Source organism: Bactrocera dorsalis, chromosome 6, assembly GCF_023373825.1.
Source record: "Bactrocera dorsalis isolate Fly_Bdor chromosome 6, ASM2337382v1, whole genome shotgun sequence".
In the NCBI taxonomy this organism is placed as follows: Eukaryota; Metazoa; Arthropoda; class Insecta; order Diptera; family Tephritidae; genus Bactrocera; species Bactrocera dorsalis.
The window spans coordinates 28,870,672-28,894,652 of record NC_064308.1 but is presented as its reverse complement, the minus strand read 5'-3'; the positions used below and the strand labels follow the sequence as shown (position 1 = coordinate 28,894,652).

Sequence of the window (23,981 nt, the reverse complement as noted above, 5' to 3'; positions counted from 1 at the left end):
AATTACTAACTCAATTCACCCATTTAGCAAAGTTACACGGCGGAAATCAGCTAGTTCTTCGGCTCCTAAGAACAGAATTCTGGATACCCAAAGCAAAGATGTTGATTAAAACAATAATTCATCAATGCAAAACGTGCATCATACATAACAAGGCTCAACAAACGCAATTGCAGCTCTTCCAAATGAAAGAACTGTCCTAACTCGTCTGTTTGCTGCCACTGGTGTCGACTTTGCCTATGACATCAAAAACTACACTGGGAGATATATGTGTATTTGTATGCTTCTCAACTAAAGCAATACATCTCGAACCCGTTAGCGATCTCACTACGCAAGCCTTCCTAGCAGCATTCTGCCGTTTCTTCTCGAGGCGTGGATGTCCCGCCAATCTTTATTCCGACAACGGAACAAACTTTATAGGAGCTTCACAGTTGCTACTTAAAGATCGGGGTGAATTCCTGCAGACACTTCGAACTCAAATTACATCTCTCCGTAGTCATCAAAATATCTCATGGCACTGCAACCCACCAGGAGCTCCACATATGGGTGGATTATGGGAAGCAGGCGTAAAAAGTCTAAAAACTCATCTTAAAAAGATAGCAAAATTACAAAAATTCACTTTTGAAGAATTTGCTACCTTATTAACGCGCATTGAAAGTTATTTAAACTCTCGGCCAATAAGCCCCATAAGCGACGACTCAACAAACTTGGAACTTTTAACTCCAGGACACTTCCTTATAAGTACCCCATTGCTAACCCTTGCTGAACCCAATTTAGAGGATGCAAACTAAGCATCGTTAACAGATGGCAGAAACTAAAAATACTCTACCAGCACATTTGCAAGAGATGGAAGGAAGAGTACCTTACGGAACTACACAAACGATATAAATGGAAATATCCACAACGTAATGTTGAAGTTAACGACTTAAGGTTGGTACGCAGCTCTCAAGTAATTGCTCAAGAAAAAAATACATTATTTCTCAAGTCATTTTGACAGCTGGTTACGCATTGTGAATGATCCACATTAGAAGAGCAAGAGAGCATAAACAAAGTAAACAAACTTTGTGCGTATTATGTATGTATGTTTGTATGTGCATTAGAGTGTGCCATTCTGAGGCAACCTTTTTTTTTCAACTGAAAAACTGGCTCAAAACTTTCAAAAATGTGTAAAAAAAAGTCACTCAAAAGATGAGCTCCTAATATTAATATTAAGAGGTGCCTATTTCAAATTTTCTGTTTTCCATATAAATAACATGGAAAAAAAATCATTTTTTTTTGTGGTGGTTATTGTGCGGAGTTTTATATGTGCACGGGATGGCTGCCAGTAGGGATGGTAAACTCGATTCCGATTCTAGTCGAGAATCGAGTTTTCTCAAATAATCGATTTTTCGGAATCGATCTTCAGTCGTCGAAGTCGATTAAGAATCGGTTCTTGACACAAGTAAATTTATAGCAGGAAAGTTTCTTGACCTTTTTTTTATATGAAGTTTTTACGTGTCTTGAGAGCTGCCTACTAAGCCTTAGTCGTTATAAGAAACGAAAATATTTCACCCAGCGAATGGAAGCTCGGTGGAATCCAAAAGGTCTTCTCCGGCTTAGACAATAAAAAACGAGTGGTTGAAATCCGAACTGCTCAAGGCACAGTAACCCGCCCCATTACAAAAATTGTGATATTAAGTACAGAATAACTTAAAAGTTGTCTCTTCTTTTTTAGTGAAATGGCCCCAACAATGACCAACTCACCCAAACCTCGTCGTATGAGCTCAACAATTACCATCCGGTCCCGTAGCACAACCCGTAGCGTTACACCGATTTCGGAAGACGAAATGATGTCACGACGCATTCGGTGTTTCAAGTCGACCCTTCCCACTATTCGTGAGGAAAAGGAATGTGATGATCACACAACTCGAAAAACGATCTCACATCATAAAAAAAATTCGTCACATCGTCATGTCGCTTGCGGAATATGCAAAAAAGACCATCGTCTAGTGACTTACGCTACGTACTCAGCATACAATATAAACAAAAAATACGAAGCAGTGATCAAACAGAAGTAGACTCTTCAAACCAGACAATGGTACAGTGGTAGCGCAGAATACAGCATTTGGCTAGACCCTTACTGGCACCATCTAACCCTATGTATACTTGTGATAATTACTCTAATTTAAATTATTTCAAAACTTTAAATATATGTTACCCTACTAATACTCAATTATTTCGCAGATTCTGCAAGGTGGCGGCGATGTTTAATCCAAACAAATACTCCTCTCCATTACTCCCACAAATTACATAAAGTAATAGAGGCGTAATGCAGAGGAATATCAACCGCCTAACTTCACGCAACAGGCGAAAAGGGAGAAACAAAGAAAACACCTTTCCTGCGCTTTTTACATAAAAGGAATATTATCCCGCCAACACAGGAGTGACATAGAAGTGAACACGGAGAACAAAATTAAGTGAATTAAACAAAGTGAACAATTATTATACAAAATTAATAATACAAACACAAGTGAATACTGCAGTGATCATTCTTATTCAAGTGGACAAACACTGGAAAAACCATCAAATGGGCACTTAGATGAAAAAACATCAAAGCAGGATATAAAACAGCAGCAGGTTACACTAAGTTAATAAATTAACATTGATTTACATATATCTATAGAGTAACACAATTAACTATTAATGCTAACACACACACACCCATCTATTTATATAACGGGTGATTTTTTTGAGGTTAGGATTTTCATGCATTAGTATTTGACAGATCACGTGGGATTTCAGACATGGTGTCAAAGAGAAAGATGCTCAGTATGCTTTGACATTTCATCATGAATAGACTTACTAACGAGCAACGCTTGCAAATCATTGAATTTTATTACCAAAATCAGTGTTCGGTTCGAAATGTGTTTCGCGCGCGTGTTTTGTTCAGCGATGAGGCTCATTTCTGGTTGAATGGCTACGTAAATAAGCAAAATTGCCGCATTTGGGGTGAAGAGCAACCAGAAGCCGTTCAAGAACTGCCCATGCATCCCGAAAAATGCACTGTTTGGTGTGGTTTGTACGCTGGTGGAATCATTGGACCGTATTTTTTCAAAGATGCTGTTGGACGCAACGTCACGGTGAATGGCGATCGCTATCGTTCGATGCTAACAAACTTTTTGTTGCCAAAAATGGAAGAACTGAACTTGGTTGACATGTGGTTTCAACAAGATGGCGCTACATGCCACACAGCTCGCGATTCTATGGCCATTTTGAGGGAAAACTTCGGACAACAATTCATCTCAAGAAATGGACCCGTAAGTTGGCCACCAAGATCATGCGATTTAACGCCTTTAGACTATTTTTTGTGGGGCTACGTCAAGTCTAAAGTCTACAGAAATAAGCCAGCAACTATTCCAGCTTTGGAAGACAACATTTCCGAAGAAATTCGGGCTATTCCGGCCGAAATGCTCGAAAAAGTTGCCCAAAATTGGACTTTCCGAATGGACCACCTAAGACGCAGCCGCGGTCAACATTTAAATGAAATTATCTTCAAAAAGTAAATGTCATGAACCAATCTAACGTTTCAAATAAAGAACCGATGAGATTTTGCAAATTTTATGCGTTTTTTTTTTAAAAAAGTTATCAAGCTCTTAAAAAATCACCCTTTATATATACACAATCAAATATTAAACCCGAAATTTATAACGATTATACTAAACGAAGTATCTTTTAATTAAATGCAATCGGCCCCCTTACGTCGACATACCCCGACATATTATATTATCTATTACTCGGGTGGGTTTTAGTCGCCTCTTAGGCTGTGTGCATGTCGGAGCTGCGATAAGCGATAAGAGCAGCGACAAGAGCATAGCGTCGAGTTATAGTTTTGTGTGGTGTGCATAACAGAGCTGCGATAAGAGCGTAAATTACATTTGCAATTTAAGTTTTGTATAGTGAACAGATGGAGTCATGTGTAGAAGCTCACGCATGTGAGGAAAGTTCTCTGAGCGCCATTCACTTGGGAGTGGCCAGAAACGATTCTTTTACATATGACTCAAGCAGCTCACGACTTCCGGTCTTTGACCAAGTATCCTCTGGGTAGCCTAAGAACATCCGTTTGAAGGCGAGCTAAAGTGAGAAGGCGAAATATCCCCTACATAGGGTTGTGCGCAGGGTTTGGGACCCGCCACGTAAAAAAACACCCCCAATGAAAAAGCAAACACAGCCTCGGATGAGAGACCCCCCTTTTGATGACGACCATGGCAAACGAAATAAGGACTATGATTTGAGGGTATGCACCTGGAATGTCCGGTCCCTTAATTGGGAAGGTGCCGCTGCCTAGCTGGTATATGTCCTCGTAAAGATAAAGGCTGGCATCACCGCCGTCCAAGAAATGCGATGGACGGGACAAGGACAGAGACGAGTAGGTCCTTGTGACATTTACTACAGTGGCCATATAAAGGACCGCAAGTTTGGTGTTGGATTCGTGGTGGGAGAGAGACTCCGTCGCCGAGTACTATCATTCACTGCGGTGAATGAACATCTAGCCACAATCCGCATCAAAGCGAGGTTCTTCAACATATCGCTGATTTGCGCCCACGCCCCGACGGAAGAGAAGGACGATGTGACCAAAGATGCCTTTTATGAGTGCTTGAAGCGCACTTATGAGAGATGCCCCCGCCAAGATGTCAAAATCGTGCTTGGCGACTTTAACGCCAGGGTGGGCAAAGAAGGTATCTTTGGCACTACGGTCGGTAAATTCAGCCTCCACGACGAAACATCCCCAAATGGGTTGAGGCTGATCGACTTCGCCGGGGCCCGAAATATGGTTATCTGTAGTACTAGATTCCAGCATAAGAAGATACATCAAGCTACCTGGCTGTCTCCGGATCGAAAAACCACCAACCAGATCGATCATGTTGTGATAGACGGAAGACACGTCTCCAGTGTTTTAGATGTGCGTGCGCTCCGAGGTCCTAACATCGACTCGGACCACTATATTGTTGCAACCAAAATTCGCACCCGCCTCTGTGCAGCAAAAAACGCACGCCAACAAACACAAGGAAGGTTCGACGTCGAGAAGCTGCAATCACAACAGACAGCCGAACGTTTTTCTACTCGGCTTGCACTCCTGCTCTCTGAGAGCACTCATCAACAATTCGGTATAAGGGAACTGTGGGACGGCATTTCAAACTCCTTACGTACAGCTGCAACTGAAACCATTGGTTTTCGGAAAGTGCAAAAGAACAGCTGGTACGACGAGGAGTGCCGTGTCGCAGCGGAGAGAAAACAGGCTGCCTACCTCGCAATGTTACGATCGACCACAACACGTGCGGGATGGGATAGATTTCGAGAGTTGAAGAGGGAAGCGAGACGCATTTGCAGACAGAAGAAGAAAGAGGCCGAAAAGCGTGAGTACGAACAGCTTGATAAGCTGGCCAACAGGGGTAGTGCTCGAAAATTCTACGAAAAAATGCGGCGTTCGATACCAAACGAGGTTTCAGACAAGGCGACTCCCTATCGTGCGACTTTTTCAATCTGCTGCTGGAGAAATTATTCGAGCTGCAGAACTGAATCGAGCAGGTACAATCTTTTATAAGAAGGTACAGCTGCTGGCGTATGCCGATGATATTGATATCATCGGTCTCAACACCCGCGCCGTTAGTTCTGCTTTCTCCAGACTGAACAAGGAAACAACGCAAATGGGTCTGGCAGTGAACGAGAGCAAGACGAAATATCTCCTGTCATCAAACAAACAGTCGTCGCACTCGCGACTTGGCTCTCACGTCACTGTTGACAGTCATAACTTTGAAGTTGTAGATAATTTCGTCTATCTTGGAACCAGCGTAAACACCACCAACAATGTCAGCCTAGAAATCCAACGCAGGATAACTCTTGCCAACAGGTGCTACTTCGGACTGAGTAGGCAATTGAGAAGCAAAGTCCTCTCTCGGCAGACAAAAACCAAACTCTATAAGTCTCTCATAATTCCCGTCCTGCTATATGGTGCAGAGGCTTGGACGATGACAACAACCGATGAGTCGACGTTGCGAGTTTTCGAGAGAAAAGTTCTGCGAAAGATTTATGGTCCTTTGCGCGTTGGCCACGGCGAATATCGCATTCGATGGAACGATGAGCTGTACGAGATATACGACGACATTGACATAGTTCAGCGAATTAAAAGACAACGGCTACGCTGGCTAGGTCATGTTGTCCGGATGGATGAAAACACTCCAGCTCTGAAAGTATTCGACGCAGTACCCGCCGCGGGAAGCAGAGGAAGAGGAAGACCTCCACTCCGGTGGAAGGACCAAGTGGAGAAGGACCTGGCCTAGCTTGGAATATCCAATTGGCGTCACGTAGCGAAGAGAAGAAACGACTGGCGCGCTGTTGTTGACTCGGCTTTAATCGCGTAAGCGGTGTCTACGCCAGTAAAGAAGAAGATAGTGAACAGCTAAAAAAATGAGTGATTCTGAAGAAGAAAATACTTTGTTGTTGACATCTACTGCTGCATATTATCATATGCATAATACTAAGGGGACAAAACGCTCGTTTTCGGCGCATCCTATAAATCAAGAAAGGCCAAATTTCGGAGAATTTCATCATCTTTATTGTAGCTTGAGACAGGATCCAAAAAAGTTTTTCGAATACATGAGAATGCCATCGATTACATTCTGTCTCAAATTTCGGATCAACTGCAGCAAGGCTGGCGAAATTGCCACAACAGGCCCATACTTCAAGAGGAGCGATTGATACTAACCATAAGGTAGGTACAAAAGAATTTATTGGTAAATAATATACATATGTATGTAAATGAAATCTGTTAAGCATTTTGATTATTGTGAATCGGAAGCGATGTCGATGTTATTGTTTTCTGCATTGTTATGACCTGTAGTACTAGCCATGGTGTTTTCATTAGCACATTCGATATACACAGTTTTTGGGTTAATCCATTCATGTGTCAGCTGCAATACCTTTATTCGGTATTGTATTTTATCCGATGAAGAAATATTTTTCACATGAGGCAACAAACTTAAAAAAAAACAAACAAAGATCTTTATCGCCCTCATTTTTTTTGCTCTTTTTTCTTGCAAAAACCGAAGTTTTTCCTTTTCCATTTGAAGCAATGCATTTCCAATACCTTCTTCTGAACGCTTTGTCTTTACTGGTTTTCTAGAATAATTTAAAGGTTGCTTTAAAAGTGTTGGAACTTCAATTTCGCTTGTTTCTTTTAAAATACAATCTTGACTTTCATCAGGTAAAATTTCATCCATCAAAGAATTCATAGATGCATCTTCAACTGTGTCTGGTAAGTTCCTGGTGGATTTTCTGGCATAAACTGATCTTTTAAAAATGACAGGTTATCAAAATACTTCCACGAGCCTCTGTAATCCGCCAATCGAGCGGAACCAGATTTTGGTTTGGAAATCTTTGCCAGTGTAATTCTGTATTTGTCACGTAGGCCTTTCCATTTATTTCGAACTACGGGTTCTACAATGAAAAATTAAACAATACTTAATGCAAATTTTAAATTAATATATTTGTTAAAATGTGTTTTTAAATCTTTTTTGCTTAAGATATTTATCAACTGGTCGATCATTTCGGAGTCTAGCGTTTTCGTTTCGAATGGGAGCTTCAACAGTTGGACAAATTATAAAAGAAGTTGTTAATGTTATCTGGGAAGTGCTTCATCCCATCTACATGAAAGTTCCAGACGAAAGTGACTTTTTAAAAATTGCGGACGATTTCAAAAATTTGTGGGATTGTATTGGGAGTATAGACGGGAAACACGTTCGTGTTCAAAGTCCTGCACATTCTGGAACAATGTACTACAATTACAAAATTTTTTTTCTATTGTTTTACAAGCATTAGTAGATGTCAATTACAAGTTTATATGCATTGATGTTGGTGGTTACGGTAAACAGAGTGATGGTGGAACATTTAGGGCTTCGAATTTATTTTTATATTTAACGGACGGAAGACTCAAAAGTCCTGAAGCATGTGCGTTACCCAATTCTGACATCATTGCACCTTTTTTTATTGCGATGAAGCTTATCCACTTTTACCGAATTTATTAAAACCTTATAGCAGAAAAAGATTAGATGCGGACAAGGAATATTTTAATGCTAGGCTGTCAAGGGCGAGAAGAACGGTTGAATGTGCTGTTGGTATAATTTATTCCAAATGGAAAATTTTAGCTACATCTATTCGAACCGCCCCAACTTTAGCTGACGTTATAATTAAATGCATTTGCTTACTGCATAATGTAATTATTGATAGAGAAGGAATTGAACATCATTTAACTCAAAACTGGACTTTAATGCCTAGAAATATAGTAATAAACCAAACAGTCACAGGACGACAGAATCAAACTACTGAGAATATTCGCCATATATTCAAACTATACTTTTGTCATAATCCAGTTTAATGAGTTTTTAAAATAAATGGCACAATAACACAAACTTAACCATTTTAATAAACATACGAGTATGCGACAAGCGAAAAGAAACGGTACATTTTTGTTGTTCTGCTGCTCATAAGCATCAACAAATTACTATTGAAAAAAACAATGGAAAAAACAACACAAATGCACTGTAAGCTTAAATTCATATTAAAGTAACAATTTTACAATAAAACACATGAAAACATATTACTGCACTTACTTTTTGTATTAAATTGTGTGGATATTTCTAACCACAATTTATCCAAAACGAACCTGTTGTGGTGGTTTGGATCTTTTTGATCCCAGATTGCTGGTTTCAAAAATACTGCACTTATTAAGTCTTCCGTGTCCATCATCGATAAGAGCGAAGAAATTACTGACCTACAATTTCTACGCTCTTATCTATGATAGCCAGCAAAGAGTGAGTTCGCGCGCTACTCCGACATGCACACTTGTATTAAATTACATGTATCAATTTTCTACGCTTCGCTCTTATCGACGCTCTTATCGCTTATCGCAGCTCCGACATGCACGCAGCCTAAGTCTATTCATGATGAAATGTCAAAGCATACTGAGCATCTTTCTCTTTGACACCATGTCTGAAATCCCACGTGATCTGTCAAATACTAATGCATGAAAATCCTAACCTCAAAAAAATCACCCGTTATATACATATGCGTAGTGGTAGGTAATATGAGTCATACGTGTATGGCTCGGTGTTAACTAGCGCGAAAAGTTAAAGCCCACGCGCAAATTACTGGTGGAGGCTCTCCAGCAATATCAGAATTTGAGGAGCAGGCAATTGCAACATTTGGGGCAGCAGCGGTTGATAGATTGTCGGGTGTTGGGATTTTGGATCAGCAGGTATTTTTTAATTTAACACACAATATAATATAATACCCTTTTCCCACCCAACCGACGCGAGGAGCGTAGTCCGCAAACGAATGGAATTAGCCGAGTCATAAAAAGCAAGAGAGTTTTAAGCGTTGCGATCTTAAGCTGCTCAGCTACAGAAACAAAAATTTCAAGAGTCGAGATTAAGAATTAGATTAAAATAAGTTTATTATTTTTAAATGTTACTTGTTAAGAGAAGATAAAATAATTTTTTAATGGTAAAGAAAGAGTCTGTTAGATCAAATGTGCTGGAATGAGAATTGAAATCGTGACATATACGGCGGAATGGTTCGTGTAACTCAAATTTTGTTTAGGAAAATTTTAAAAGTTAGGGTCTAAACTGCCTGGTGGAGAGAGCGGTAATGTTAAAATTAATATCAGATAAGAGAGATGAGCTACAGACTGACCCATTCATTAGATTTACAAGAAATATTATACTAAGCATTTGCGTACGACTAGCGAGTGAAGGAGATTTATAAGTTTTAAACGGTTAGTGTACGAGAGAAGATTTAAACTAGAATCTCAAATCAAATGATTTAAGGCAAAAAGTAAAAATTTTTTTTGAACGGACTCTATCTTCTCCGAATGGACTTCATAACTAGGGTTCCAAACCACAGAAGCATACTCTAATATAGGCCTCAATGCTGTAGTATTCATACAAAAAATTTTCTGATTATATTTAAACAGTTATTATTATAAGAGACACTAATCGGTCCATTTTATACTTACAGGTTATGCTTACACTTCACCTGCCTCAACATCACTTCCCACTTCACCTAATCATCTATTATCCTATCTTCTTCTGACTTATCTCTTCCCATCCTCCCTTTTCCTACTCCATCAACAATTAATTAAACTGGTAAGCTAATATTATACTCTTGAAAAAATAAGTACAAATACATATTTTACTTTCTCTGTTTTGCAGGCTAACCACTTTTCTCAAATATTTCAATACAATTACATATTTTTTCTCTATGCCCTAACACCAATGCACATTTTCGTTTTTTTTTTAACCTAGATACGATGAAAAAAAATGATCTCATTTATTAATTTATTTGAATGAGTGCGAATGAGAAAACGTATATTGTCAATAGTGCCAAAAAGAAAATCCCAAACAGAGTAATAAAAAAACGATAAAAGACGCATGTCATTCGCCCTCGTACAGTAAGTGGTGAAATTTAAGTGATTTTTAAACAATAATTTGTATTTAATTACTTCATTTGTTTTTATAGCATTGGAAATCAAAACTGGGTTGGAAATAGCAGCAGCAGCAATATCATCAGGAGCACCAGATATAAATTGTTAAGTAAGTATGTGAAAATAACTGTATGTTCGAAATCGGACTGCGCAGTCCAATATAGTACGCGAAAATACATGTTTGTTTTATATTTTAAATTATCAGATAATATTAATATTTCTTTCAGATATTATTATCATTTTTATTTAAAAATTCTTTTCTTTAAGATGCTATTATTATTTTTATTTAATTAATCTTTTCTTTCGGATGCTATTGTCATTTTTATATCTAAATATATAAAATTAAGTGGCAAAACTTCCTGTTCGCGTACTCCTCCTAGACGGCTTGCCCGATTTCATTGAAATTTTCAGGGGTGATTGGGGTCTGTTTGGAGGGTGCACATAATAGGCTAGCCAGTGAACAACGCAGAATCGTGGGTCGTGTCAGCTGGCACGACCTATCTTATGGGCGCGCAATGTAACTGAACAGTGAAAAACGCTACTCCCTTCTCTCTGACGTGACGATGACGTGAGAATACCCGACATTTGGATTATGCCGCCGCAAACGTCGCAGCTGATTGCTCTCTCACAACGCAAGGTTGCCAATATCGATATACTGCAGTAATTATCAACTTTTATAATTCAATCTGTTCAATATGCTTGAAATTTTCTTAAAATAACTCAAAATCAGAGTCGAATGCTATTATTTATAAATATATAAACTATTTTTAATAGTTTGTTTTCAGTTTTGATATTTTATATTGTAAAAAATTGTAATTGAAAACAAAGATGTGCTCAAAACTATATATGCGTATTGGGCAATGGCAACATTGTTCAAATGAAAACAAAGCAAAGATGGCTGATTTCTGCGTTTTACCACGTTTTTGACTGTGCACACATTTTGCCGATAAGGAAGGAAAAGGAAGGAAGGGAGTAGCGTTTTTCAGTGGCTAGCCTTTAAGAAATTTAATGTGTGTATCATTGCACGTTTTGCAAAAAAAAAAAAAATAAATAAAAAAATGATACGAGTACATCCCGCCTATACAAATTCGCATGAAATAATGTTTTGCTGCACGATTGGCAGTCCTGTCAAATGCCTTTTACAAATAAACAGAAGCAACTGGCGGATGTTTACAATTATTAAAAAACATTGACATCGCATGTTGATCGTTTTTGCCTGTCATTCGTTCTTTCTATGGATGACTGTCAAGCTAACAAGACATGTAGAACGTAAGTGTTCCGAATGCACTGAGTGTATCAAAAAAAAAATGTTTCAACATTGTGTGTATTTTTCTCAGATTTCAACGTGATTAACATTCTGCGTACAACACAAAGCAAGTGAGTATTGTTGTTGTTTCGTATGTGATGCCATGCGGTTCGATTGTGCGCGGTGTGTGTAAAAAAAAGTGTTTCAACATTGTGTGGTTTTTCCAGATTTAATTCCATCGATTTGCTACATTTATTCGAACCGATTTTGTGTTTTTCTGCTGACGTGCAACACACACAAAGCAAGTGAGTATTGTTATTATTTCGTAAGTGCTTCCATGCGGTTTGCAAATACACTGTTGGTGGGTCTTATTGTATATGCGTGTGTGGGTAAAATACATAGTTTAAGATGTAGTTTTAGGTTAATTTTTCCGTTTTTATTTATCTACTTCAAATATGCATACTCTAGAAAATGCCTCGACTACGCCAACGTAATACGATTGGCAGGCATACGAGTGATTCACGTCGAATGTCAATATCAAGAAGAAATCAAAGCGAAGAGCAACGCGCTCAAGTGAATGCCCGAGATAGAGCGGTGTACAGAGAGCGGCGTGCACAGATTAGAGCTGAATTCGCCGACAATCAACGGCCAAATTACCGTCATCGCCCTCGCGATCAATTGGAACATGTTGGCTTTCACTATGATCCTGACTGCGACTACAGCCTGCATGGTGCCATTGGAGCATTGGATATTATTTGTACGCATTGCAATGCAGCGAAGTTTCGAGGAGAAACAGCTGGCATGTGCTGCTCCAGGGGCAAAGTGAAACTGCCTGCATTGGAACCGCCACCAGAACCATTACATTCCTTGCTCACTGGAGAATCGCCGACGTCTAAGCATTTCTTGCAGAACATACAAGCATACAATTCATGCTTTCAAATGACTTCTTTTGGTGCCACAAAGATCATTAGAGATCCATTTATGCCGAAGTTCAAGGTGATTACTTTGCATGGAATTTCCAGTGAAACATTTGACATTTTTATTCTACAGATTCAGGGACAAATATACCATCGAGCAGGCTCGCTCATACCATTTGCCGATGCCGACTATCAATTTTTGCAAATATATTTCATCGGTAATGAAACTGACCAACTAAATCAACGATGTAAAATTGCGACCGGCACAAGGCGAGAAATGGTACTAAATTGAAAAGATTTCTCCATGAACGCAATGAATTGATTCGATTGTTTAAAATCGCATTGGACTGCATGCCGTCTGATAACCATCGAATCGTCATCAGAGCAGACAAAATGCCGATGGGGCAGCATGCCAGACGATTCAAAGCACCAACAATCGATGAGGTGGCAATCGTCATTGTTGGCGAACAGTTTGAATCGCGAGATATTGTACTGCACCGTAGAAACGAACATACTGTATTACAGTATCCGATATTATTCTGGAGAGGTGATGACGGCTATCACATCAATATGCTATTGATAAATCCAACTACTGGTAAAAAAGTACAATTTCTGAGAAGAAATGTTACTTACGATTCAATATTTTGTGTATTGTTCATTTATAGGCCAAGAAACACCGAAAAAACTCAGTGCGATGAACTTCTATTCGTGCAGAATAATGATTCGTCCGCAAGAAGACAACTACATCCTGAAATGTCGCAAGCTTTTCCATCAGTATTTGGTTGACATGTATGCGAAGATCGAGACCGAACGTGTCAACTTTATTCGATTCAACCAAGCGAAATTGCGTTCTGAAGAGTACATCCATTTGAGAGATGCCGTAATGAATGATGCAAATGTGAATAGCACGTCTGACAATATTGCCAGCCACATACATCGGTAGTCCGCGCCATATGCACGAGTATGCGCAAGATGCGATGTCGTATGTGCGCCATTACGGCAGACCGGATCTGTTCATAATGCTCACGTGCAATCCCAAGTGGAATGACATCAAATGCCATTTGTTCCCCGGTCAATCAACAACTGATCGTCACGACTTAACAGCACGTGAATTTAGGGAAAAGCAAAAAGCAATGATGGATTTTATTGTGAAACTTCGTGTTTTTGGAGAAGTTCGATGCTGGATGTACTCCATCGAATGGCAGAAAAGAGGATTACCGCATGCACACATCTTGATTTGGTTAGTTCGCAAAATACGACCAGATCTGATTGATAAAGTCATCTCAGCGGAAATTCCAGATGAAGCAATCGACCCACGTCGATTTCGATGTTGTAACAAAAAACATGATCCATGGCCCTTGCGGCGCTATTAATCCAACGTCATCATGCATGATTGACAATAAGTGTTCAAAGCGCTATCCTAGAGCTTTAGTTGATGATACAATCACTGGAAATGACGGATATCCATTATATCGGCGTCGATCCGCTGAAGATGGCGGTAATTCAACGGTCACAAAAGTTCGGAATCAAGACGTTGATGTTGATAATCGTTGGGTCGTGCCGTATTCACCATTGTTGTCAAAAATTTTCGAAGCGCACATCAATGTAGAATATTGCAACTCTGTCAAATCGATCAAATACATCTACAAATACGTAAATAAGGGCAGTGATATGGCAGTTTTCGGAGTGGCTGATTATCAGAGAATCGATGAAATTCAGTAATACCAAATGGGCCGTTATATAAGCAGCAACGAAGCGGTATGGCGCATTTTATCGTTCCCAATACACGACCGGCATCCCGTTGTTCTTCATTTGGCAGTTCATCTCGAAAATGGTCAACGCGTTTATTACTGCAGACAATGTACAACAGAGCGCAGCACGACCGCCAGGGACAACACTAACTACCTTTTTCGAGTTGTGTGAAAACGATGAATTTGCAAGAACATTGCTATATTCCGAAATACCACAATATTTCACTTGGAATCCATCATCGAAAACATTTCAACGACGAAAGCAAGGGGAGCGTGTTGACGGTTATCCAAATGTCCGTAAAACCGATGGCATAGGACGCATTTACACAATCCATCCGAACAACGCCGAATGTTTCTATTTGCGTCTGCTATTAGTCAACGTGCGCGGACCAAGATCATTTGATGATTTGAAAACTGTTGACGGTCAGTTGTGTGCGACGTATCGTGAAGCATGTCAGCGATTGCATTTCTTAGAAGATGATATGCATTGGGACACCGCACTTCATGACGCATCACTCACATCTCATCCAAAACAAATACGTGTACTATTCGCCATAATAATATCTACATGCCGACCGAGGACTTATTAATTTTGGCGCGTAATCGAGCATCGGACGCAGACTTGCTATATACATTACAAATGTATAATGATGCTTGGATATTGGTTGAAGATCTGTGCCTTACAATTGCGAATAAGGCATTAGCGCAACTTGGCATAACTGCGCCCAATCGTTCAGCGATTGATATGCTTGACCATGAGCTTCAACGTGAACAACAATACGATTGCAATGAATTGCGTGCTTTCATACAAGCTAAAATTACCAAATTGAATATTCAGCAGAAAAATGCTTATGATAAGATTGTACGAACGGTTGACAATAACGCCGGTAGATTATACTTTCTGGATGCGCCCAGTGGTACAGGGAAAACGTTTCTGATCTCTTTGATTCTTGCTACTATACGAAAATTGCGCTGGCAATAGCTTCGTCAGACATCGCTGATACTCTACTTGATGGCGGCCGAGCAGCACATTCTGCGTTGAAATTACCGTTGAACATCCAAGTACAATGCAAGATTTACGCCAAAAGCAACAACTTTTTGGCGGAGCATTAGTCTTATTATCCGGCGATTTTCGGCAAACTTTGCCAGTCATTTCTCGATCAACTTCTGCCGACGAAATAAACGCATGTTTAAAATCGTCAGTTTTGTGGAGACATGTTCAAAGGCTGACTCTTACCATCAACATGCGAGTCCAATGATCGATCCGCAGCGGTGTTTTCGAAGCAGTTGTTGGACATTGGCGAAGGCAAAATACCAATCGATGATACCGGTTTGATCACATTGCCGAACAACTTTTGTACACTTTTACAATCGAAAGAAGAATTGAGTGAAAGTGTATTTCCGAATATTGTTCAATGGCAAGACAGCAGGTGAAGTTGTACTCTTACCACGCATTCCCATGATTCCAACGGACATGCCGTTTGAATTTAAGCGCTTGCAGTTCCCAGTACGTCTTGCCTTTGCGATGACCATCAACAAATCGCAAGGGCAAACGTTCCAAGTGTGCGGCGTCAATTTGGAAGAACCGTGCTTCTCCCACGGCCAATTGTTCGTCGCATGCGCGAGAGTGGGAACACCAAGGTGCTTATTCATTTACGCGCCAGGTGGAAAAACCAAAAATGTTGTATACCAATATGTTTTATAAATGTTTTATAAGAGTTAAGAGTCTTAAGAGTTTTAATCGATTTAGGTGTAGCGAAGCGCACAGGGTAACAGCTAGTAATTAATATTTTCTTTTAGATATTACGAATTCTATTTAATTATTCTTTGTTTTCAGATATAAATAATTTTTTGATTGAATATATTTGTAATTTTGTAAAATTGTATATTAATAAAGAAACAAAATAATATTCAAAATGTTTCTTTGGAATTCTACAAATATTATAAATTAGGAATAAGAAAATGCAACCCTGCGTCAGCCCTGAAGTATTCATCAGATCTTATATTTTTGAAAAAGTATATTTAATAAAATAACTGAATTTATTCATACTTAAAATGAAGTAAAATGTACAAAGACCGTAAGTTATATATTTATTGTAATACTCTTGTAGTAGTTATTTATAATGGACTACATAGTTGACCCGGTAGATTTCGTACTACCTCAATCGGTAGATAAAAGACCTAAACTTTTGTATAAGATAATTTTAAAACAAACAAAACGAATAAAAACAGTTTTTAATGAAGCATTAAGTTTTATCATTATTTTCGACATATAATGTTTCTCACTTACAAAACAGAGTTTTCCTGCAATACTGGCAATTAAAAGGTTTAAATTTGATATTGACTGACACATACTGTTATGATAGACTCTGTTAATCAATTTAGAGCTTTCTCATAAACTATATATTTTGTTTTATTATGTGGTGCATAAATAAACAAAATAGACGGTTTTCCGACGTACGAACACGCGACGTAGTATAATTGTCCATGCGCGAAATAGGGAAACTCTAAGTAGATTCCGCAAACTTCTAAAGATTGTCCTTGCGATTTATTTATGATCATAGTAAAGGCCAGGCGTTTTGGAAATTGTAAGCATTTAAAATTGAATGCGGGATCAATATATTCTCTCCTTTGTATTTTCCTTTTTTTATTGTTGCCTCATCGACGTTATTCATTCGATTTTTCAGTCGAGATTGATTAATGTTCGCAGCATGATGACAACTGATCCTACTTTTAATTGCATATTGTGATGTAGTTATCCAGACAATTCCAGTGAATTTAAAACACCGTGGGATAGTTGACTACGTCATCCTGGCAACAGTTGATCGGAGAAGAACTGGAAGAGTCTGACAAAAAACATTTTGGTTGACACGAAGATCGTTCAACGTTCTGACCAGTGCCTCCAGTGACTTCTTATGGGTCATTGTGCATTCATCTAAAAAAAAAAAAACAATTTGCATACCTGTAGGATTTTGGCCATTGCGCTATTTTCGTAATGTTACAAATTGGTGTTTCGATGATTTGCATAGTAGGCAATGCTAGTTTGAAGGCAGAATATGCAGATCGTCCGCATAGTCGTGCGGTCCAGATGAAGACAACGCGTGAGCAACATCATTTCGCAAACTGATTCTCGTCAAAAGCAATGAAATTAAGAACGTTTTTCCGGTTCCTCCGGTAACATCAAGGGAATAAATTCCACCAGATCCACTATTCACAGCTTCTATCAAAGTGTTGTACGCTTGTTGTTGATTTAATTGTGGAACATTTGTACGAACTGTTTGGCCAATGCTTCATTCTCGTACTCTTATTCTCTCTGCAACTCGTGGTTTAATGCATCGCGCATATGACGATTGGGTGCTGTCATTCCCAAACATGACAATACTTTATTTCCCATCAATAAACATATGTATATCTTTTATCATGGTCAATGTCTCATTGTAAATTTCTGCAGTCATTTCCATGTGTAATAGCGTGGCATATCAGCATGCAGCAAAATCATAATTTTTACAGACCGTGAAGAAACTTGTTAATGTTGTCGACGGTGGACGTGCCGTTCTGTCTGCCGCGTTCGATTCATTAAAATAAACTCCTTTACCATTTTCTAAATGAACTGCCAAAAAGACTACTGTAGGATATGTCTGATAGATCGTAAATGTAAAGATACGCCAAATTTCTTCGTTGTTACTTACATAGTGTACTATAATATTTAATCATTTGCATTGGTTACAGCGAAGACAGTCATATCGCTACTTTTGTTAACATATGTACTGTATCGACTTCACAGAGTTACAATATTCCACATTGATAAGAGTCTCAAAAGCTTTTGATAATATTTGCGATTATGGCACAATTCGACGATTTTCTACATTAACATCTTGCTCTGTTACCTTTACAAGTACTGATCGCCCATTGTCCGCAATTGATCGCCGGCGTTACAATTGGCATCCATCATTTCCTGTTATAGTTTCAGTAAGTAGGTCTCTTGGGCATCGCTTGGAGCACTTGCCATCGACTATTCAGGGTGAATTGTAGTTCAAAAGTCCGCAAGGTCCATGTAGCATGTGTTTGGTAACTACTGCATGCAATTTTGGGTCAAAGTTGTCAAGCTGGTAAAATCCCACATTATTCACAATGCCATCGGTATTTATAGTATCGCGGAGATGAATGTATGTTTCTGATCGTAGCTGTTGGCTCAAACATCATCATCAATCTTGATCATCCAAAATCAGACGAAAAAAGCAAGATTGAAATTCTATTAAATCGATTCTACAAATTATTTTACAAAGAGGGCGATAATCTCACCAACACAAAAGCTGTGGTACATGAGATTAAGACCACAACCAACCAGCAAATAAATTCAAGAATCTATAGACTATCTCGAAAACACGAAGAAGAGGTAAGAAACCAAATTTATGAGTTAGAAAGTCAGCAAATTATCCGAAAAAGTAGGAGCAGGTATAGCTCACCTATTTTAATTGTACCAAAGAAAACGGAGGGTTCAAATAATCAAAAATATAGATTAGTGATTGACTATAGGAGACTTAACCAACTGGCTGTCGATGATAAATACCCTCTGCCAAATATTGATGGGATTTTGGATAAATTTGGCAAAGCGCAGTATTTTAGCAACATTGATTTAGCCAAAAGTTATCACCAAATATTAATGGCGGAAAGGGACATCGAAAAGACAGCTTTCCTTACTCCGGCGGGACTGTATGAGTACGTCCGTATGCTTTTTAGGCTTAAAAATGCCTCAGCCACGTTCCAAAGGATGATGAACGAGATTCTAAGAGAATTCATAAACAAAATTTGTGTTGTCTATCTGGATGATATTTTGGTCTTTTCCACGTCCTTAGAAGAGCATATTCTATCACTTGAAAAAATTTTCGCGATTTTAGCGAATCACAATTTAAAATTTCAAGCAAGCAAATGTAGCTTTCTAAAAAAAGAAACGAAATTTTTAAGACATACATTTAAGACGCAAAAGATGGAATTAAACCTAATACAGAAAAAATTATGGCAATAAAAGATTGGAACTCCCGAAAACAGAGAGATAGCTTAAAGGTTTTTTGGGAGCTACAGGTTATTATAGGAAATTTATTAAAGACTATTCGAAAGCAGCGTATCCAATGATAAAGTACTTAAAAAAAGGTTATAAAATAAATCTAAGAGATCCGCAGTACATAGTTAGTTTTGAAAATTTTAAAACATTAATTTCATCACATCCCATTTTAAAATTCCCTGAATATGATAAGGAGTTTACTATTATCACGGATGCAACTGATTACGCAATAGGCGCAGTGCTTTCTCAACAAGGTCAGCCAGTGTGCTACATTAGCAGAACGTTAACAATGAACAGAAATACGCTACAATAGATAATTAATTTCTAGCCATTATATATTCAACAACCTATTTCAGGCCGTACATATATGGCACAAAATTTAAATGATAACTGATCTTAGCCCGATAGTGTTTTTAAATAATATATATAAAGGTAGGGAGTTTTCAAAACGTCACCAAAGGTGGCTGTTGAAACTGCAAGAGTTCAATTATGAAATGGAATATCAGAAAGGGAAAAATAATGTAGTAGCAGATTTTTCAAGCCGGATTGAAAACTCTCAAAAATCGACGAAAACAGTGATAAAGAATCCAATTTAGAAATGTCAGATACAATACATTCCGCAGAAGAGGAGCTGTTAGAACATTTATTCATAACAGAAGAAATTGTTAATAAGTATAAGACCCAAATTATAATAACATATAGTCCCCAAACTGAAGTTCAAATAATACATGGAAGGAAAGTAATCGAGATTAACCCTATTGACACGGGTAACATATTCAAAAATATTTTCCGAAGACATATTGACAGGGGCAAAGTGGGTAGTTTTTCCGAAAAGGAGGAGGCCGATTATCACAAAATTCAACTTTTACTTATAAGCATGTTTTCTTGCAATAGTAAGCTGCAATTCATAAAATGTACAAAAAAGGCAACATAAATTATACAAGAAGCAGACCTGCATAAACAAACACTTTACCATAGAAATGAGTCAATGCATAGCGGATTAAATGAGACTTACAGTACACTTAAGGATAAAAAATACTATCCAAAATTAAGGGAACATGTAAAGCTAATTATAAATAGGTAATTGCGAAAAATGCTAGCAAATTAAATATGACAGAAAACCGATAAAGCCGAAGTTTAAACTAACAGAGACACCTTCTTATAAAAATAAAATAATACATGTGGACATTTTTCATTTTAAAAAGCAGTCGTTTGTCACAGTAATTGATAAGCTTACAAAATTTGCGGTAGTCTATTAAATAACAGATAGAAACTGGCCCGAAAAGAAAGCAATAATGATTGACCATTTTTCGAAATTTGGTAAACCAAAGAAAGTCATTATGGACAACAAATTTAAGGCAGAACGATTACTGGCATACCTTTGGGATGAAGGAATACGGGTTCATCTCACAAAGCCAAAAAGCTATACAGGAAATGCGGACGTAGAGAGATTGCACACAACCGTGTTGGAGAAACTAACAGGAATTGAGGACCCTGATTTTTCAACAGAGATGAGAATGCAGGTTGTTGTAGGAAATTATAACGATCGGTACCATTCTACCATCAAATGCACATCCAACGTTTTGAAGATGCGAATGGAAACGTTCAAAAGAAACAGTATAGGTAAAAGGAACAAAGAAAGGGAAAACTATATAGAAACAAGAGAAAAAGGTACAATAAGAAACTACAACAGAGTACGGCATAAAGATCAACCGTATTACCGAATTAATCCACTACAGAACGTTCATCCGACGAATGTTAAAAAACCAATGAAATTAGCAAATATTGAAAACTGAAACGATAATGACACCAAAAAAAAGGTTTCAGTGCATAATTTTTGTAATACCGCAGTGGGTACGGGATTCCAAGAATATACCCTGTCTAAGGCTGCGTGCATGTCGGAGCTGCGATAAGCGATAAGAGCGTCGATAAGAGCGAAGCGTAGAAAATTGATACATGTAATTTAATACAAGTGTGCATGTCGGAGTAGCGCGCGAACTCACTCTTTGCTGGCTATCATAGATAAGAGCGTAGAAATTGTAGGTCAGTAATTTCTTCGCTCTTATCGATGATGGACACGGAAGACTTAATAAGTGCAGTATTTTTGAAACCAGCAATCTGGGATCAAAAAGATCCAAACCACCACAACAGGTTCGTTTTGGATAAATTGTGGTTAGAAATATCCACACAATTTAATACAAAAAGTAAGTGCAGTAATATGTTTTCATGTGTTTTATTGTAAAATTGTTACTTTAATATGAATTTAAGCTTACAGTGCATTTGTGTTGTTTTTTCCATTGTTTTTTTCAATAGTAATTTGTTGATGCTTATGAGCAGCAGAACAACAAAAATGTACCGTTTCTTTTCGCTTGTCGCATACTCGTATGTTTATTAAAATGGTTAAGTTTGTGTTATTGTGCCATTTATTTTAAAAACTCATTAAACTGGATTATGACAAAAGTATAGTTTGAATATATGGCGAATATTCTCAGTAGTTTGATTCTGTCGTCCTGTGACTGTTTGGTTTATTACTATATTTCTAGGCATTAAAGTCCAGTTTTGAGTTAAATGATGTTCAATTCCTTCTCTATCAATAATTACATTATGCAGTAAGCAAATGCATTTAATTATAACGTCAGCTAAAGTTGGGGCGGTTCGAATAGATGTAGCTAAAATTTTCCATTTGGAATAAATTATACCAACAGCACATTCAACCGTTCTTCTCGCCCTTGACAGCCTAGCATTAAAATATTCCTTGTCCGCATCTAATCTTTTTCTGCTATAAGGTTTTAATAAATTCGGTAAAAGTGGATAAGCTTCATCGCAATAAAAAAAGGTGCAATGATGTCAGAATTGGGTAACGCACATGCTTCAGGACTTTTGAGTCTTCCGTCCGTTAAATATAAAAATAAATTCGAAGCCCTAAATGTTCCACCATCACTCTGTTTACCGTAACCACCAACATCAATGCATATAAACTTGTAATTGACATCTACTAATGCTTGTAAAACAATAGAAAAAAAATTTTGTAATTGTAGTACATTGTTCCAGAATGTGCAGGACTTTGAACACGAACGTGTTTCCCGTCTATACTCCCAATACAATCCCACAAATTTTTGAAATCGTCCGCAATTTTTAAAAAGTCACTTTCGTCTGGAACTTTCATGTAGATGGGATGAAGCACTTCCCAGATAACATTAACAACTTCTTTTATAATTTGTCCAACTGTTGAAGCTCCCATTCGAAACGAAAACGCTAGACTCCGAAATGATCGACCAGTTGATAAATATCTTAAGCAAAAAAGATTTAAAAACACATTTTAACAAATATATTAATTTAAAATTTGCATTAAGTATTGTTTAATTTTTCATTGTAGAACCCGTAGTTCGAAATAAATGGAAAGGCCTACGTGACAAATACAGAATTACACTGGCAAAGATTTCCAAACCAAAATCTGGTTCCACTCGATTGGCGGATTACAGAGGCTCGTGGAAGTATTTTGATAACCTGTCATTTTTAAAAGATCAGTTTATGCCAGAAAATCCACCAGGAACTTACCAGACACAGTTGAAGATGCATCTATGAATTCTTTGATGGATGAAATTTTACCTGATGAAAGTCAAGATTGTATTTTAAAAGAAACAAGCGAAATTGAAGTTCCAACACTTTTAAAGCAACCTTTAAATTATTCTAGAAAACCAGTAAAGACAAAGCGTTCAGAAGAAGGTATTGGAAATGCATTGCTTCAAATGGAAAAGGAAAAACTTCGGTTTTTGCAAGAAAAAAGAGCAAAAAAAATGAGGGCGATAAAGATCTTTGTTTGTTTTTTTTTTAAGTTTGTTGCCTCATGTGAAAAATATTTCTTCATCGGATAAAATACAATACCGAATAAAGGTATTGCAGCTGACACATGAATGGATTAACCCAAAAACTGTGTATATCGAATGTGCTAATGAAAACACCATGGCTAGTACTACAGGTCATAACAATGCAGAAAACAATAACATCGACATCGCTTCCGATTCACAATAATCAAAATGCTTAACAGATTTCATTTACATACATATGTATATTATTTACCAATAAATTCTTTTGTACCTACCTTATGGTTAGTATCAATCGCTCCTCTTGAAGTATGGGCCTGTTGTGGCAATTTCGCCAGCCTTGCTGCAGTTGATCCGAAATTTGAGACAGAATGTAATCGATGGCATTCTCATGTATTCGAAAAACTTTTTTGGATCCTGTCTCAAGCTACAATAAAGATGATGAAATTCTCCGAAATTTGGCCTTTCTTGATTTATAGGATGCGCCGAAAACGAGCGTTTTGTCCCCTTAGTATTATGCATATGATAATATGCAGCAGTAGATGTCAACAACAAAGTATTTTCTTCTTCAGAATCACTCATTTTTTTAGCTGTTCACTATCTTCTTCTTTACTGGCGTAGACACCGCTTACGCGATTAAAGCCGAGTCAACAACAGCGCGCCAGTCG

General features: G+C 38.0%; 1 protein-coding gene across 2 annotated transcripts in view; it reads left to right on the top strand.

The window, feature by feature from the left end:
* The window catches only part of LOC125779273 (uncharacterized), an 854,525-nt gene that overhangs the window by 360,262 nt on the left and 470,282 nt on the right, over positions 1 to 23,981 (top strand). The gene's annotated exons all lie outside the window — the stretch shown is intronic.